The following is a 17,291-nucleotide window of genomic DNA, read 5'->3' on the forward strand; positions in this document are numbered from 1 at the left end:
TAGAACAACGCTTCCTCAGCTCTCATCCCCTAATGCCCCTGCTCTACTTGCGCTACATTGATGACATCTTCATCATCTGGACCCATGGAAAAGAAGCCCTTGAGGAATTCCACCATGATTTCAACAATTTCCATCCCACCATCAACCTCAGCCTGGTCCAGTCCACACAAGAGATCCACTTCCTGGACACTACAGTGCTAATAAGCGATGGTCACATAACCACCACCCTATACCGGAAACCTACTGACCGCTGTATTTACCTACATGCCTCCAGCTTTCATCCAGACCACACCACACAATCCATTGTCTACAGCCAAGCTCTACGATACAACCACATTTGCTCCAACCCCTCAGACAGAGACAAACACCTACAAGATCTCTATCAAGCGTTCTTACAACTACAATACCCACCTGCTGAAGTGAAGAAACAGATTGATAGAGCCAGAAGAGTACCCAGAAGTCACCTACTACAGGACAGGCCCAACAAAGAAAATAACAGAATGCCACTAGCCATCACCTTCAGCCCCCAACTAAAACCTCTCCAACGCATCATCAAGGATCTACAACCTATCCTGAAGGACAATTCATCACTCTCACAGATCTTGGGAGACAGGCCAGTCCTTGCTTACAGACAGCCCCCCAACCTGAAGCAAATACCAGCAACCACACACCATATAACAGAACCACTAACCCAGGAACCTATCCTTGCAACAAAGCCTGTTGCCAACTATGTCCATATATCTATTCAGGGGACACCATTGTAGGGCCTAATCACATCAGCCACACTATCAGAGGCTTGTTCACCTGCACATCTACCAATGTGATATATACCATCATGTGCCAGCAATGCCCCTCTGCCATGTACATTGGTCAAACTGGACAGTCTCTATGTAAAAGAATAAATGGACACAAATTAGACGTCAAGAATTATAACATTCAAAAACCAGTCGGAGAACACCTCAATCTCTTTGGTCACTCGATTATAGACCTAAAAGTTGCAATTCTTCAACAAAAAAACTTCAAAAACAGACTCCAATGAGAGACTGCTGAATTTGAATTAATTTGCAAACTGGATACGATTAACTTAGGCTTGAATAGAGACTGGGAGTGGATGGGTCATTACACAAAGTAAAACTATTTCCCCATGTTTATTCCCACCCCCCACTGTTCCTCAGACGTTCTTGTCAACTGCTGGAAATGGCCCACCTTGATTATCACTATAAAAGGTTCCCCTCCCCCCACCCCCGCTCTCCTGCTGGTAATAGCTCACCTTAAGTGATCACTCTTCTTACAGTGTGTATGGTAACACCCATTGGTTCATGTTCTCTATGTATATAAATCTCCCCACTGTATTTTCCACTGAATGCATCCGATGAAGTGAGCTGTAGCTCACGAAAGCTTATGCTCAAATAAATTGTTAGTCTCTAAGGTGCCACAAGTACTCCTTTTCTAAAAGCACCATGGTTTAGCGTGTGGATTTTTGGAAGCCACCTTGGTCTCCTTTTGATGCAGATATGTAACAATATTAATAGGAGTACCTGTGTATATGTATATCAAGGGATGAACAAGCCAATAGCTCATTTTTATGTAAAAGCATAAGCCTGAATGCTAATCTGGAACATTTTACTTTCAAGATACAAAGGTCTCAATCCTGCAATGAGTACCATGGGCTTGGAGCCCTGTATCTGCACAGCACCCAAGTAGGGCTCTGTGGGTGCATGGTTGATCTGTCTGGGCTGAGCTTATTGTAGGATCAGGGCCAAAGAAATCATTTATTATAACTCAGATGTCTTTACTCTTGGCGGCAAGCACTAGATGTTAGTGCAAAATTATTCCTTAAAGAAAAACTGCTGGCATCTCATACATTCATTCAGATATTCAGTGATTTTGATGTAAACCATGGAATGTTTACTGAGACAATTGGAATTTGTTTTTTAAGCAGGTCTCTCTGCTGCTATTGGGAAGAAGGGTGGGGGGGAACTTACTGAAGGGCAAAGTTGCTGAGTTTTTGTTTGTTTTTTTAATACATCTGAGACTAAATGTGGCAGAATTATAAACTAGATTATTCTATTACTGGAACACCTAGGTGCCCTGGTCATGAACCAGGTCCCCACTGTGTGAAGTGCTGTACAAACAGAACAAAAAGACAGTCCCTGCCCCAAAGAGTTTACAATCGAAATATGATCCAACAGATGGACACCAGCTGATGGGGGAACACAAGGAAACACGGTGACAATATTGGTTAGTTTGATAGGCTGTGGTCCCAGTGCACCAGTGGCCTAATCATTGTCAAGTTTTTTGTTTGTAGGTATTGTGGAAAAGGAGAGCTTTTTAAGGAAGGGAAGGACTAGGGTGAAACTCGCCCCTGGGCAGAACACAAAGCCCCACAGAAATTTTAATCACGGCTTCTGATACAGAGCATGTCCTTGTCTACGCTTGCAGAAAACCATGGTCAATACCTGTTCAGCTGTGCCCATTATTGACATCCCTGGTCAGCAGTGGGTATTTCTTGTAGCGGGGACAGTGCTTTAATCTCCCTACGCTTAAATGGCATCTAGCCCTTGGTTTGGGCTCTGAGTGGGTGGGGGATGTATCTAGCCCTTAGATTCTGTCTACAATAGGGAAATTTACAAAATGATTCCCCCCCACACTTCTGACCCCAGGGCTTCTACTAGTTCTAGCACTGCTGAACCGAAGCTAAACTCCCTTTCCCCATTGCTAAGAACCCACAACTAGAGCCAGATTTTCAAGGGCTCAGCATCTCGCAGCTTCTATTGCTCTGGCCAGTTAATAATGTAGGTGACTTAAAGGAAGCTGCTGACTGCTAAGCCCTTATGAAAATCTGGCCCCTAGAGTAGACGATGATCTAATGACTTCTAACCACCTGAAAAGCAAGTGGTAAGAACAAGTCCAGCAGCCAGAATTTGCCTGCCGTAGGGCTAATGTGCATCTAAACAAGTTCAGCTGAACAGTGAGATTTCTGGCTGTTCCTGTAAACTTCCATAGTGCAGAGAGGTTTGTAGCATACACTTCAATGGGCCAGTGCTGGTATTTGCATCGGTCAATCTGCTCAGGCCTAACATGAAAGACACCAGGGCCTTCAGCAGAGCATTTAAGCCTATGCCTAAATCCCACTGAAGTTAATAAGACTTCATAGAATCATAGAATATCAGGGTTGGAAGGGACCTCAGGAGGTCATCTAGTCCAACCCCCTGCTCAAAGCAGGACCAATCTCCAATTTTTGCCCCAGATCTCTAAGTGGCCCCCTCAAGGATTGAACTCACAACCCTGGGTTTAGCAGGCCAATGCTCAAACCACTGAGCTATCCCTCCTCATGCATGCGCTTAAGTGCTTTGCTGAATCGGGGTCTAAAAATCTAACTAGTCAAAACTTCAATAATATGGGATGTACAGGATTTAGCTTAAATAAATCTATAACTAGCATTTCATGATGGCAGCATTTCCAGCCCAAATAACTTATAAGAAAGGGATTACACCAGTTTTGCATGGGATCCATTTGAAAGTTGTTTGATCTCAAAAAGTTTTTGAGTTTCAGACCTACTCAAGCAGCTGCAAATAATGTTTTAAAGTATTTTCTCTCTCCCCTCCCCTATTAGCTATATTTATGGAGCCGCCATACCACTAAAATAACTTTCCTATTTATTTTTTCTAGTTAATGGAGCAATCTAGGATCTGCATTACTGATTAGGTATTAAAGGATATTTAATGTGGAACATTTTTATCCAGCCGTAGCGTTTCATTTCACTCCAGTACTATGGCATAGCTGAACATTTTGTCATCTTAATGGTATGAAAAAAAATAGGTTAGGTTTGCTAATCTGCATGTGAGGATACCAAATTATATATAGCCATTAATATAGCTCAGTGAAGCAACCTCTGAGTTCTGGCTAGCAGTGTAGCTAGCGCTAAGGATAACTTCCTAGATCAAAGGTGAGCATTAATATCTCCCCCCCTCTCCCCCCTTGCTCAGCCTTATTCAGTTGAGCAGCCTGACCTTGCCTTGCTCGGTAAGGCAAAGATAAAAATATTACCCACTGTCTTTTGCCTACAAAGCTGTCAAAGGAATGTTCTGCAAACCAGCACTGAGGACATTACATCCCTCAGCACAGGTCAAAAGAGGACAACTTCAGTATGTGTTGTGGAGGAGGGCTGGGTTCCAATGTCATATGCAAATCACGCGCACGTCACCACAGGCTTCCAGCCAATGGGAATAGAGATCCGCCTTTAATCTTAATCCGTTGGTGGAGAAACAAACAACAAATAGAGACAAGGGGGTATTGACTGGAGCGGTGCAACTGGCCACCAGTTGTTTTTTTCTGCAGACGCGGGGGAGTGGGGGAAGGGGGGTGGAAAAATCTGCCCCCTTCCAGGAGCCGGGGCTTTGTTCCTGTTTATGTTCTCGAGGAGGAGGCGAGCCAGGAGCCACCCTCCTTGGCACCACTGCCAGTTTCCAAAGAAGGGTTGGACAAACACCCAGCCCCGTGGTGCCCATACCACGGCTCTGGACAGCCTCTGTCCTTCCCTAGGCAGGCTTGGTTGCCAAAACCCGAGCGGATCTGGTGCAATTCGCGCTCTCTTGTGCATGCAAGCGAGCAATGCTAACCCTGCAGTGGTTGCAGGGGGGAGGGAAGAAATGGGAAATCGATCAGGAAACAAGCCAGACACCAACTTCGCTTTGCCCATCCACTGTAAACGCCTGCGGGAGAGAAGTGTATTAGCCGAACAGAGACAGGCCCGATTTGGATCGTCTCAGCATAAGCCGCTGTCTCTGGATCGGAGAAACAGCTTGAGCCAAAGCAGCAGCCGCAGCACGTCACCCCTCTCACCTGCAGTTGATTGGGGTGTACACTTCCCACTCGCCTGCTATGCCCTAAACGGGCTCTCTGCTCCCCTCCCCTTCTCTTCGTGTGCAGTACTGATTTAAACCCCACTGCTTGTGGCAAAAGGGAGTCGAGACAAACGGCTCCTCCTGCATATGAGCTGGAAAGAGAGGAATACACCGGCCGGATCCCGAGTCCCAGTGCATTGTTTTTGGCGACCTCGTATGTCTTTTGTTTAGTACCAAATCCAAGCAAAATCACCATCTTATGTAGTTAGGAGGATTGAGGTTTAGCTGGGGCCATTTGCTCTCACAAACCTGCCTCGACATTATGATCACCCCCCCCCCCGCCCCATTATTGGGAAGCCAAGGAGAGAGAGAGAGAGAGAGACTCTTGTGTGGTTGAAGTAAGTAAGAGCCTCTCTCCAGATCCAAAATGACCCTGTTCTTTCACCCTAGTCACTACAGGCCACGGCTGATGTATAGAAACAACAAAAGACCAACCCCTCTTCATAGCTTAATAGTCTCCGTTTGCTGTAGCTCAGGAAAGCTTATGCTCAAATAAATTTATTAGTCTCTAAGGTGCCACAAGTCCTCCTTTTCTTTTTGCGGATACAGACTAACACAGCTGCTACTCTGAAACCCAACAAGGTAATGAGCTCTTTTCTCCCTTCCACCCAACAGCCACCTCAAATGTAATGCACACAACGTACTAAAACACAAAGAGATGCTCCTGCCTGCACACAGCCAGCTAAATACAAAGGGACCTTAAATCACACACCAGCGAGAAAATAGATGGCTCTTAAATCTTAATACACCCTCACACCGAGATTTTAACAAACACCCAACCCATTCAATTCAGAGAGAGAGAGAGATCTTAAAAACGTAAACAACATTTTATATATATATATATATATATATACTGCCCGCAGTACAAAGAGATGGCTCTCAAGTTTGAATTTAGCCGGCCACATTTCAGAACAGAGGATGGCACTTACCTTGCCTTTAATGTCAGCAATTATTTTGTAAACAACACCGCAAGAAACCCACAAGATTTTTAAAATATCGTAAAGCACCAGCTTCAGGCAGTCTGTGAGGTAGTTTTAATTAAAATCAACAACAATATTATAAATGGAAATTTAAAAAAAAGATGCAGGAGGTGGTGGTGGTGGTGTGCCTGTTCTTCTCAGAAGATATGCACCATTGCAAGCTGTTGGCGGCGGCTGCAGTTGGGGCCGGACCCTCCCTCCACTGGCTTCAGGGTGATTATTATTATTTTCTGTTATTGCTGCTGATCTCAGACCAGATCAGAAATTAGAACGTCCAAACAGCTGATTGTGGCGTCACAAAGGGGCCAGCCCGTCGAGGGCGTAACCCGGCGGACAAGCAGCCAATGGGAGGCAGAGCTGAGTTGGGGCTGGGCTTCAAGGACGCGCCCCTCCGAGGGGATGGGGGAGGAGTCGGAGCTGCTCCTCGTAAGAGCCGGGACCCGCGTGGAGTCTGGGGTGCGGCTGTGGGGGGCTTCCGATTGCCGGCTGCAGTGTGGCACTAGGCAAGCTCCGGGCTGGGGGTGCGGAACTGAGCATGCGCCTCCTCCCCACTCTGTCTTCGGGAGAGAGCAGCAGCCTCCCCTGACCCCAAATGCCAGGTCTTCAGTGGGCTTCCCAGGAATCTGCTCCTTCGCCCCCTTGCAAGCAGGATAAAGGGCAGCCCAGCCCCCGCCTTCTGCCCGTCCCACCCACACGGGACTCCCTTCTTCTTCTCTGTCTGACCTTGGGCACGCTGGGTGGCCTCTGCTTTCCCATTTCAGCCCAGTAGCCCAATGCAGGGTTTGGGCAGTACCTTGCTGTAGTGCCCATAGAGTGTGTGTGTGTGTGGTTGTGGGTGCTGAATTTAGAAGCAACTGCCTCCTGCCATCTTGTGACTGTTGAGCGGTTTGAAATATGAGCACTTATTACCACCCCCCAGTCCCAAGGTAGGTGAGAGTGAAACCACTTTAATTGAATTTCAGTTGCTTTTTCATGGAAACTTCGCACTAGTATTTTGTTATGGAACATAATTAGCCAGGAGGCACATGTGTCTGTATTAGTCCCTCTTCTAGCCATACACCTAGCTGCTAATACCTTCCCTCTCCTCCGCAACTGAGACACAAGGTATATTTGTCTTGTGCTCTCAGAACGTGCTTACTTAACAAATTCTTACATATTCACTTCTGCAAATTAATTTGGAAATATTGGAAAATTATAGACTTTAACTGATTATAACCAAACCCATGGTCAGCTGTTTTCTTCATTCCCCTTTTGTTTTTGTTTTGTTTTATGCTTTTCATTAATTTCCATGCTAGCTATCACTACCTAGTTGCAATTTGCAGGCCTGTTTGCTCTTCACTTGGTATATGTGTTTTATCTACTAAAATAATTTGATTTGAATAATGTGGGTCGGTTGAATCCTATTTATATAATTTTTTTTACAGAATTGTAATGTAGGGAGATGCATTTTTGTCTTCAAATCTTGTGATTGTCTTAGAATAGTTTATGATCACAGACTGGACACAAGTCAACAATGTGATGCAACCACAAAAAAGGCTAATATCATTCTGGGGTGTGATACAGGAGATAATTGTCCTGCTCTATTCTGTACTGGTGAGACCTCAGCTGGAGTACTGGGTTCAGTTCTGGGTGCCACATTTTGAGAAAGATATGGACAGATTGGAGAGAGACCAGAGGAGAGCTACAAAAATGGTAAGAGTTTTATTAAACCTGATCTCTGAGGAAAGATTAAAAAAAACTGGGCATGTTTAGTTTTGAGAAAAGAAGACTGAGGCAGGACCTGTTAAGTCTTCAAATACATTAAGGACTGTTATAAAGAGGACGGGGATCAATTGTTCTCCAGGTCCACTGAAGGTAGGACAAGAACTAATGGGCGTAATCTGCAGCAAGGGAGATGTAGGTTAGATATTAGGGAAAAACTTTCTAACTGAACTCTGGAATAGGCTTCCAAGGGAGGTTGTGGAATCCCCATTACAGGAGGCTTTTTAAGAAAAAGGATAGACAAGCACCTGACAGAGATTGTCCAGGTTTACTTGGTCCTGCCTCAGTGCAGGGGGCTGGACTTGATGACGTCTTGAGGTCCCTTCCAGCCCTTCATTTCCATGATTCTCTGAAGGATGAGCACGTACCGTATCATGAACCACTTTGAGGAATATGGAATATTATATATGGAGTGACATGTACATTGAAACCACCTTCGTGAAGCCAGAGACTATCAAGAACCGTGCTCCTAGCCTCCACTCAGGCAGCAGGCTGGTGGAAGACACTGGAAACATAAATGACACCAATGAGGCACAAATACAGGAGATCCTCAAAGAGGAAATGAAGTCAAGGATTGCTGCAGATGCAGTTGATAGAGAGGCCATTACTAAGAGGCTAGAGTTGTGCATTGATCCTTGAGACCCCACTAAGCACCCAGAGGCAATAGTAAACATTGTCTGTGGTTGACGGGTGGTGCCACTCTATGTAGATGACACGCTTACAGTTTGAATTCACCAAATGCAAGAATTTGAACTTAGCTGGCCTACAGGGTTCTATGACACAATGCCAAGGCTACTAGAGACACTGGCAGTGACAAAAAAAGCATGTGTAGGTTGAATCATAGAATATCAGGGTTGGAAGGGACCTCAGGAGGTCATCTAGTCCAACCCCCTGCTCAAAGGGGGACCAATCCCCAAGTTTTGCCCCAGATCCCTAAATGGTCCCCTCAAGGATTGAACTCACAACCATGGCTTTAGCAGGCCAATGCGCAAACCACTGAGCTATCCCTCCCCCCAATTTGTTGAGCCAACAAAGGTATTTGACACTAACCTTATATATTAAAGAATGTTAGGCCTATAAGCAAGTTCATGACAGATTGATATCAAGAATATTTCAACACCATGAGTTGGCTCCTGTACTAATGTCAGTGTGCAGGGACTGGTGACATGAGGACTGCCAAGGCTAAGTCTAACCTAAAGAAGCAGCTGAAGAGAGAGGTGTCAACTAGACAAACTTCAGAAGAAGTCCCTTGCATAGTCATTGCCAGTTCCACAGTTCTTTGGGTAGTACACTGGCCAGCAAATTGTTTCAAGGACTTTGTGACTGATTTCAGAGTCGACACTGTACACGAGTTAGTAGAAGATGTTGCATATCTTGTTTTTGACAAGTACAAAGACTTCAGCACAAAGGGTGTCACGAAATCTACAGAGCTGCGGAGCTACAGAAGCAAGCAGAGTGCCTGAGTTGAGTGCAAAATACACAGTTCCCCCCACAGAAAGTCATCTTGACAGTTACTGAAAATAAGAAACTGTTGATTGGCACGTTTGGTACAGAACTCAATCAAGACAAGAAGTTGCAGCAATGACACACTAAACCACAAGCTAGTCATCACAGGCAGACACAACACCCCGCTGAAACAAACCAGGAAGATGTGGTGATCAACAGGGAAGATGTGGCCATCTTGCATGAGGAAGCTGACAACATCCTTGTACAGCAAATGGTAGATGTATTATCAGATGACACTGACGTATATATTACTCTTGCACCATTACCTTGAACAGGGCCTAACATCTTTAGTGACGATAGAACCCCTAGTCCAAGAGCGAGCAGTAATAGACATCCCATGCTGCTGCAGAGCACCACCAGAACACTGTACCAGGACTGCACACTCAGGCTGTGAGATGGTAGCTACCTATGTTGGCTTCAGCAAAGTCACTGTGTTGCAGATTGTGTGAACTGGATACTCCCTCTCTCTGCTGACATCAGTGCCTGATGCCATTGGACAGGCAACTGAATTCATGCCTGCAGGCTACGGACAATTAAATTGTGCCACCATGTCAGAAGCATGGTAGAAATCACGGGCAGCAAAATTCAGCAAGCGTACCTCATCAACACCAGAGCTTAGCACTTTACCACCAACTGAAGCATTTCTAGAAAACGAGCTCATCTTCAGGCATGCGTGTGGAAAAGTGCTTTGGATCTAGATGCACCACCACCTGACCCATTGCAGTGCGGATGGGTACGCGGTGTCTGTTTCCAAAAACTGTACCTGACAACGTCCGGCTTGTTCCTCCAAATATTTTGAAATTAAGCAAGTGCTCTTTTGTGCGTGATGCACCTTCTAGATGTGGATCTAGCCGTACCAAACTGCCATGTACTGTGTTCTGGGCATGGGAAGGAGGCATGGTGTGTTGCAATGAGCTCACAAAATCAGCTTTAGCATTGGCAGATGAAAATGGGGGTGACAAGTACTCACCCACATTACTTCTATCCGGACACTCAACACTAGTTTGCATGAGAGAGAAACTAGTAATCATTTACTGCATTTTGGAATCATTATATTTGGTTACAATTCATGGTTGTTGTTGAAGATATACATTTATCATTTGAACATTTTTCACCTTAAAAAGAGGGGTCAGTGTATCAAATGAAAATTGAGGCCTGTGCTGTACTCCCAGTCTCTCTTGTTTTCTGTCCCTGTCATTCAAATACGTATTGCTATTGAGACTGACCATGTTAACTGACCCTGCATTTCACGTACGGGAACGCTTCTGCCAGATTTTTGTATGCCCCAAATCATAAAAACTCTCCCTCGTTAGGGTGGATGGTGTGGGAAAGGTTCAGTATGTCAAAATGCTCAAGAGTGATCGTGTCCTCAGGTGGACTCTTAAAAGTATGGGCTTTGAGATACAGAATCCACACCAAAGACACCCCACCCTTGTATGGACCCCAAAGCAAGGTTGCCCAGAGTGGCTGCTGGACCATCTGTAAAATGGGTATTATGATACTTGCAGTGATTCTAAATTCACTAGTGTTTGTGAAGTGCTTTGCCGTTGCACTAGGGGAGGTGCTTTAGGTAGGGCCTTTTCCTCCCTCCTGTGTTTGTACAGCATCTAGGGTCCTGGTCCGTGACTGCGGCTCCTACGTGCTATACTGATGATGAAATATTATTATTTAAGGGAGATAAAGGAGAGGGTCTATGATCCACAGCCAGATTTCTTCTTGTCTCTTTAGCAGCAAGACCTGAGAGGCAAACAACTCACTGTCCATTAGTGGGCCTGGAGGAAAAGACGTGAGCTTTTGGAAGCCTAGTAGGATTTCCACAGCTCCCAAGCAAGGAGCCTAAGGCAAACCATAGTAGAAAGGGAGCAGGCAGCCTAAATCTATCAATGATCTTGGTCGCTTGCACTTTAATCAGCCACTGTTTAACACAAGGAGAGTCAGGGGAGAAGAAGCAAGTGGTGGGGGTGAGTGGGGAAAGGAAATCACATGGGTTGGGAAATAATGGGGGAGAGAGAGAGAGAGAGAAACTGCTGAGGAGATAAACCCTGTCCTGCTGGCCCCCGCTCTGTGTCCATGACAGGCAGGGAATGCAGCTCCCAGAGGAAACCAGCTGTGCATTCGGGGAGGGTGGGAATCATAAGGGAGACTGAGGGGCAATAATGCCTAAGCCCTGCCCTTAAAGGGGCTTAGGTACCTAACTCCCTTTGAGCTGGGTGTTAGGTGCCAGACAGACAGGGCAGCAGCTATCTCTAGCTGTGATCTCTGTTCCACTGTGTAGAAATACTTCAGTATGCCCTGAGCTGGAGTGAGAATGACTCTATAGCCCTGGGGTTAGGGCGCTCATCTTGCACATGGGAGACCCAGCACTTTCCCTGCTCCAATGAATATTTAGTTATTTATACATCGTGGAACATCTTCAACAGAGCGATATACCTCAGAGTACCCCATAGCCCTGTGGTCAGAGTGCACTCAGGAGAGGTAGCAGACGCACATTCAAATCCCTAATCTACCTCAGGCGGAGTGGGGATTTGAACCTGGGTTTCCCATGTCCTGTATGAGTGCTCGAACCACTGGGCTAAAGGTTATTAGGGGGATGTGCTGCTGCTTCGTCGTCCTCCTCCTCCTCCTCCATGGGTGTCTCTGGTGTGGGTTTAGATGTGCTCAGTGTGTGCCCACTGGATCAGGCCCCGAGCTCAAGACAGGCAGGGAAACACCTGGTTTGTGAATTCCTCCAGGGCTTAAGCATGAGTTAGGGATGTCAGGGCTTACGAGGCTGTACATGTGACCAGCTGCCAAAATGAGTAGCCTTGAGGACTCCATCAATGGAAAGGTGGGTGCCTGCAGCGTCTGGCAGCATCTGAGCAAGGGTGTTATGAACTCCACAGGTGCCTAGATGTTGGACTTTGGTGTCTACGTCTCCCTTGTGAATCTCCCATTATCCCTCTGGGCACTTCAGGCGAGTCCCAGCTTGCATGGCCAGAAGCCGAAGAAAGTGGTGTGCGTGCGGGGTGTGGACTGCAAGGCACAAAAACATGAGGTTTCTTGGGGCGAAACAGCCTCCAGACTCATGGTGGATAACTCGCTTCCCTGCTCTGCTTCGGTTTCCCCAGGATTAAAACCGCGATAACGATAGTGCACCGTTCTGTGAGGTCTGCCTTAGTCAAATACAAGTCACTGGGCTGAACACAGGGGTAAATGGCGAGATTCTCTGGCCTGCGCTATACAGGAGGTCAGACGAGACGAGCTAATGGGAAGAGTTTTGAGAGCTTCAGAGGGAACGTGCAAAGTGCTTTCACGAACCCCCCGCTCTGCCCCCACAACTGCAGCCTGGGCAACTCGTCCCGGCTTTGGTGCCCCAACCACAGTAACAACAAGAACTCGACATGTTTGGTGGCCCCAGATTCTGATTTGCCCAGAGCACTGTTTGATCAAAGGCCGAACCTCTATGTTATTTCACCTGATCCTGAACGCTTCCCGCGCTGGAGGACAGCAGGAAGCAATACAGGGATGGGACGTCTGTAAAAACAACCCTCTTAGCAAAGCCATTTAAATGGCTGAGTCAAATATGGTAGCATTAGGGCTAAATGGGCATCTCTTCTTTTGCAAGCCAGAATTCCTTGAGTGGAAGACAAGGCCAAATTAACCCTAATTGAGTCTTATTTAACTTTAACAATTTAAATAATACTTTGGACACCTGCCACCTTTTAATTGAAGGATCTTTAAGCGGTGTAAAAACACCAGTTAAGCATTGCTGCAGCCACATGAGATAGCTATTATCCCTATTTTACTGCAAGGTAAACTGAGGCACAGAAAGCTAACATCAGAATGTTCTAAAGTCCAAGTGTCGCTCCTTTTGGGTGCTCCCCTTGAAGTGCTTAGGGCATGATGATCTGGTGACTAATTGGAACTGTAGGTGCCCAGCAGCACTGAAAATTATGCCCAGGGTGTCTGTAGTGGAGCCCCCAAATGAAGGGAGTTAATGTAGTTTGCCCAGGATTACACAATTTGACAGTGGCTGAATAGGGATTAGAACCTAGAAGTCCTGCACCCCACTCTCCACCTTAACACACTAGGTCACATGGCAGCCTTTTTTGATTAGGCCAGTGGTCCCCAAACTTTTTTGCTGGCACGCCACCCCTTACCTGGTCTGCACCTGGGGAATCAGGAGTGGGATTGAGCACGGGGCCGCGGATGGGCGCCGCAGCCGCGTGCCGGGACTACAGTCAGGAGCAGGGCCATGGCTGGGCACTAGGACGGGGGTGGGGACCATGGTTGCAGCTGGATGCTGGGGGCTGGATGGCGCTCCCTCCCCGCTTCCCCATGGGGTCTGGCCTGGGCCCTGCCGCACCACCCCTCTTCCCCGAACATTCCTCCAGACCCCCTAGGGGTACATGCCCCACAGTTTGAGGACCACTGGATTAGGCTGTTTTGAGAGTACCCTGGCTTTATTGCACTAAAATATTCACTTCAGTTTTTTCTAATAAAGTCAAATGATGGGGATCTGATTTCATTTTGCTTTTAGAAGAGTGGTAGAAACTAGTCTATAGGCATATTGGTGTGCAGGGGAGTGAATAGAAAATACAGTATTAAAACTCTAACCTTAATGGGATTTGAACCCCTCTCCTCAGCTGATGTAAATTGTTGTAGTTCCATTGACTTCAACTGAGCTCTGATGATTTACACAAATTGAGGATTGGGCCCTAATGTTTGTAAGAGGAGGCAGACTCTTTACCAGTTGACTACTAAGTCTTTTGTTATTGGCCATTGCAATGTATTACTCTAGGAAGGTTCCTCTATTATCCCCCTGAATGCAACAGAAACATACGGTGAGTTGGAATAAAAATCCTGTACAGGCGTAGTGGTTTGTCACATTCAGACTGAAGCCCCTCTCCTGTAATCTGAGGATGCTGGGACTGGGTACTGCATGCAGGGATTTATGCTGGTGGATCGGATTCTAGAATCAGGGCCGAAGAGGTTTTCTTAGTTCATACTAAGGGCCTCCGTGCAAGCTTCCTGCACAGACAGACTATGGTGTATAACATTTTGCTCCTTAACAGGGTTTAAAAAAATATTTTCAGTGCAGAACGTTTTGGATGACTGTGTTGTAAATGGGTCTCCGATATGAGTGGCCTCTGGTGGCTGCCGCGATATAAGTGTTTAATCGTAATAAAACATGTTGTAATTTGCAAGGAAGAATTCATATAGAATCTACTCTAGGGGCTGCAGAGTTCCAACGAAGACACTGATCTGGCAATGAAATGGACAGACCTCTGCATTTGCTCACAACCCCCACTGACTTTGTGGGCAAAAGGAGCAGGAGATCACTGAAGGATTGGGGCCAACGTGTGCTTCTCTGGTTTGTTTTAATAGTGACATCCAAACAAACCGGTAGACATCACAGTCTCAACCCTCTATGTTATTTTCCCTTTAATTAAGAAAAGAAAAAATGCACAAGGAAGTTTGAATAGTTTAGCCATACACTTATGTACAAATAGGGACCCTATAAACAATGGTTTGATTAGGTTTGCACTAAGCCCACAAAGAATAAGGTTTCAGGGCTTGGTACTGTCAGGTCAAATAAAATATTCCCTGTCTGGTCTAGTCCTGTAGATATCATATCAGGTTACTCTGACTTCACCCAAGCCAGTACCATGATAGTCCCTACTGTAGGATTCTAAAGACATTGGCCGTAACATCATGCTGTTCAGGGCTCCGCTAGCTGTGTGGGGCAGATTATAAACTCATTGTTCAGTCTGTTGAGCAGTTACTCACCCAAGTAATACCACTGGAGTCAATGGGACTACTTGTGGAGAGTAACCGCTCATTTTGTGAGGAAGGGGTTCACAATCTGGCCTGGAAACAGAGGCCCATAGATGTGCCTGAACTGAAACCTGGGATCTTAGCAGCTCTGAACTTTGGGCTATTCAAACTCTGGATCTGATGTTTGTGTCTGGAGTCTGCTCTATTAATTGTGTAGACCATATTGCTGTTCCTTGCAATTAGAAGTGGTCAGAGATTTTAGTTAGTTGATATACATAATTTACACACACAACATACTTAGAGCCTAAATATACACACTCCATACAATATCAGAGTAATAAATAAGGAAAATGAAATGAACAACCTTCAACTCCTTGCTCCCCAAAGGGACATATTTATTGCGTGTTTGAACTATTCTTTGTAATGGGGTCTTGAGTCACCCATTATGTGAGTGTCCAAAAAGCCTGTGATGTTCCATCATCCATGCCATTTGGGGTCCTGTTAAAAGAAAACTAGTTCCATTATTTCATTTCCCTGCACGTTATCTCTTTTCAAATTTTTAAGTATTTAGTAGAGCAGAGATCCCCTGGTTTAAGGAGTGTTTAGACCTATTTTCCAAAAGATTCTTCATTGTTGGTATTATGGTAGCACCTAAGAATCCTAGTCAAGGGTCAGGATGCCAGTGTGTTAGGTGCTGTACAGACATGTCATAAGAAAGACCGTCACTGCCTCAGAGAGACTACAATCTACTTGACAGGCAGGATACATTACGTGGATGAAACAAACAGGCTGGGGGTGGGTTGTTAGGATGAGAATTTACACCTTTTACTGTTAAAGTGGATCCATGACTTAGGAAGGGGGTATTGTCCTTCTTTTTAAAGATGAAGGAAACTGAGAACAGATTAAATGACTTGCTTCATTTCACATGGGAACTTGTAGCAGAACCAGGATCTTCTGACTCATAGTCCTGTGTTCTAACCACAAATTCATCCTTCTGCCCTTTTGAGAAAACCATGTAAATCTGGAGTGATCGTTGAATAACATTGCAAGTAAAATAACAGATAAATGCTCTGCAGAGGGAGTAATTGATTTATCCTTAGCAAATCAAACATTTTTTTAATGAAACAAAAGACACCCTTCATGCATAGTCTGGCTTTTGTTCCCTTAGATGTAGTATGGTCATTTAGTTCAACGGCCAAACCGAAAAATCCAGGGGACAAAAAGTTTCCTTTTGAACAAAAACTGAGTCCCCCCGCCCCCATTTTTCTCACCGAAGTAAAACAGCGAAAACAAGTTCATTGGGGTTGAACAAAGTAACCATTTCATTTTGAAAATGTTAGTTTCAAAACAAAATGTTGAAACAGTTTGTTTAAAAAATAGTTCATTGAAAAAAAACTGTCCCCTTTTAAAAAAAATTCAGCTGTAACTCTTTGCCGAATTCGACCTGAATTTGTGAATAGTTTTGGCTGCCCGAAATTGCATTTTTCAGCAAATTTACTATTCACCAAAACAATGACACCCAGCTCTAATGTAGAGATGTATTAAGTACAAAGAATTAGATATAGAGGCTTTTCAAAGGGCTTAAGTGAGCTACGCTGCTCTGAAAAGTTCCAGCCGAAATAAATAAGGTATTTTTCAGTGAGGGATTGTAAGCTTTTGGGGGCAGGGACCATGTCTGTTGATGTGTTTGTATGGAGTCCAGAACAATGGGTCCTTGTTCCTGACTGGTAGTCTGGGGGTGCTTATTAAATAAAAATAGTAATAAACAAGTACCATCAACTCTATCAGGGAAGCTAATTGTCTATTATTCCCATCTCTCAGCTGTTTCTCTTCCTCCAGCCTCCTTGCTAAATGACCAAATTCCTTAGCCAAGAGGGTAAAGCCCTTACCCTCCTGTTCCACTTCTTCCAGTGCTGGTATCATCTTCTCAGTTCTCCCCATGTGTGTGTCCAGGTCATCCATCCTCTGGTCCAGGCCATTGTGTTCAATAGAGACAGTTTGGAAACTTGTCCTCAGACTCTGTTAGGCCTGGGGTTTATCCCATATTGTAGTTGGGAAATCAGTGAGTATTTCAAAGATGGCTTATGTAATGGGCTCCTCCTCAGTCCTGACCTTGTGACACCTTGCATGTTTGTAGAAGGGAATTAGATGTCAAAACCTTAAAGATGTTTCAGCCGAGATAATTACTCTGCTCATCTGGATGGGAATCTTGCTCTGCTGGTTTCTGCTCTCAAGACCGGGATGTCCAGATAGAGGTTTCTCAGTGACAAATGGATTCCACCTCTAGGACACGTCTTGGCTATTTTGCAACTTCAGTCATTTGGCCCCGAGAAACCTCCATTTGGCTTTTACTGTGGGAAGAGGCCAGACTCAGTAAAAC

At 45.4% G+C, this 17,291-nt stretch overlaps 1 protein-coding gene and 1 long non-coding RNA gene across 3 annotated transcripts in view; one reads left to right on the plus strand and one right to left on the minus strand.

Annotated features, from left to right (window-relative positions):
• The window catches only part of TP53INP2 (tumor protein p53 inducible nuclear protein 2), a 56,748-nt gene extending 50,571 nt beyond the window's left edge, over positions 1 to 6,177 (minus strand). The window contains exon 1 of one of the 2 annotated variants that reach the window (XM_048820721.2): positions 5,837 to 6,177. The gene's annotated coding sequence lies outside the window, so the exon portion shown is untranslated. The remainder of the gene's footprint in view (positions 1 to 5,836) is intronic. The other variant, XM_075118833.1, reaches the window with a different exon arrangement.
• Positions 6,178 to 6,344: 167 nt separating this feature from the next.
• LOC125622419 (uncharacterized) overlaps positions 6,345 to 17,291 on the plus strand; it is a 71,761-nt gene continuing 60,814 nt past the window's right edge. Inside the window, exon 1 of the long non-coding RNA XR_012664725.1 lies at positions 6,345 to 6,813. This is a non-coding gene — a long non-coding RNA (uncharacterized LOC125622419). The remainder of the gene's footprint in view (positions 6,814 to 17,291) is intronic.

Source organism: Caretta caretta, chromosome 13 (assembly GCF_965140235.1).
Source record: "Caretta caretta isolate rCarCar2 chromosome 13, rCarCar1.hap1, whole genome shotgun sequence".
Classification (NCBI taxonomy): Eukaryota; Metazoa; Chordata; order Testudines; family Cheloniidae; genus Caretta; species Caretta caretta.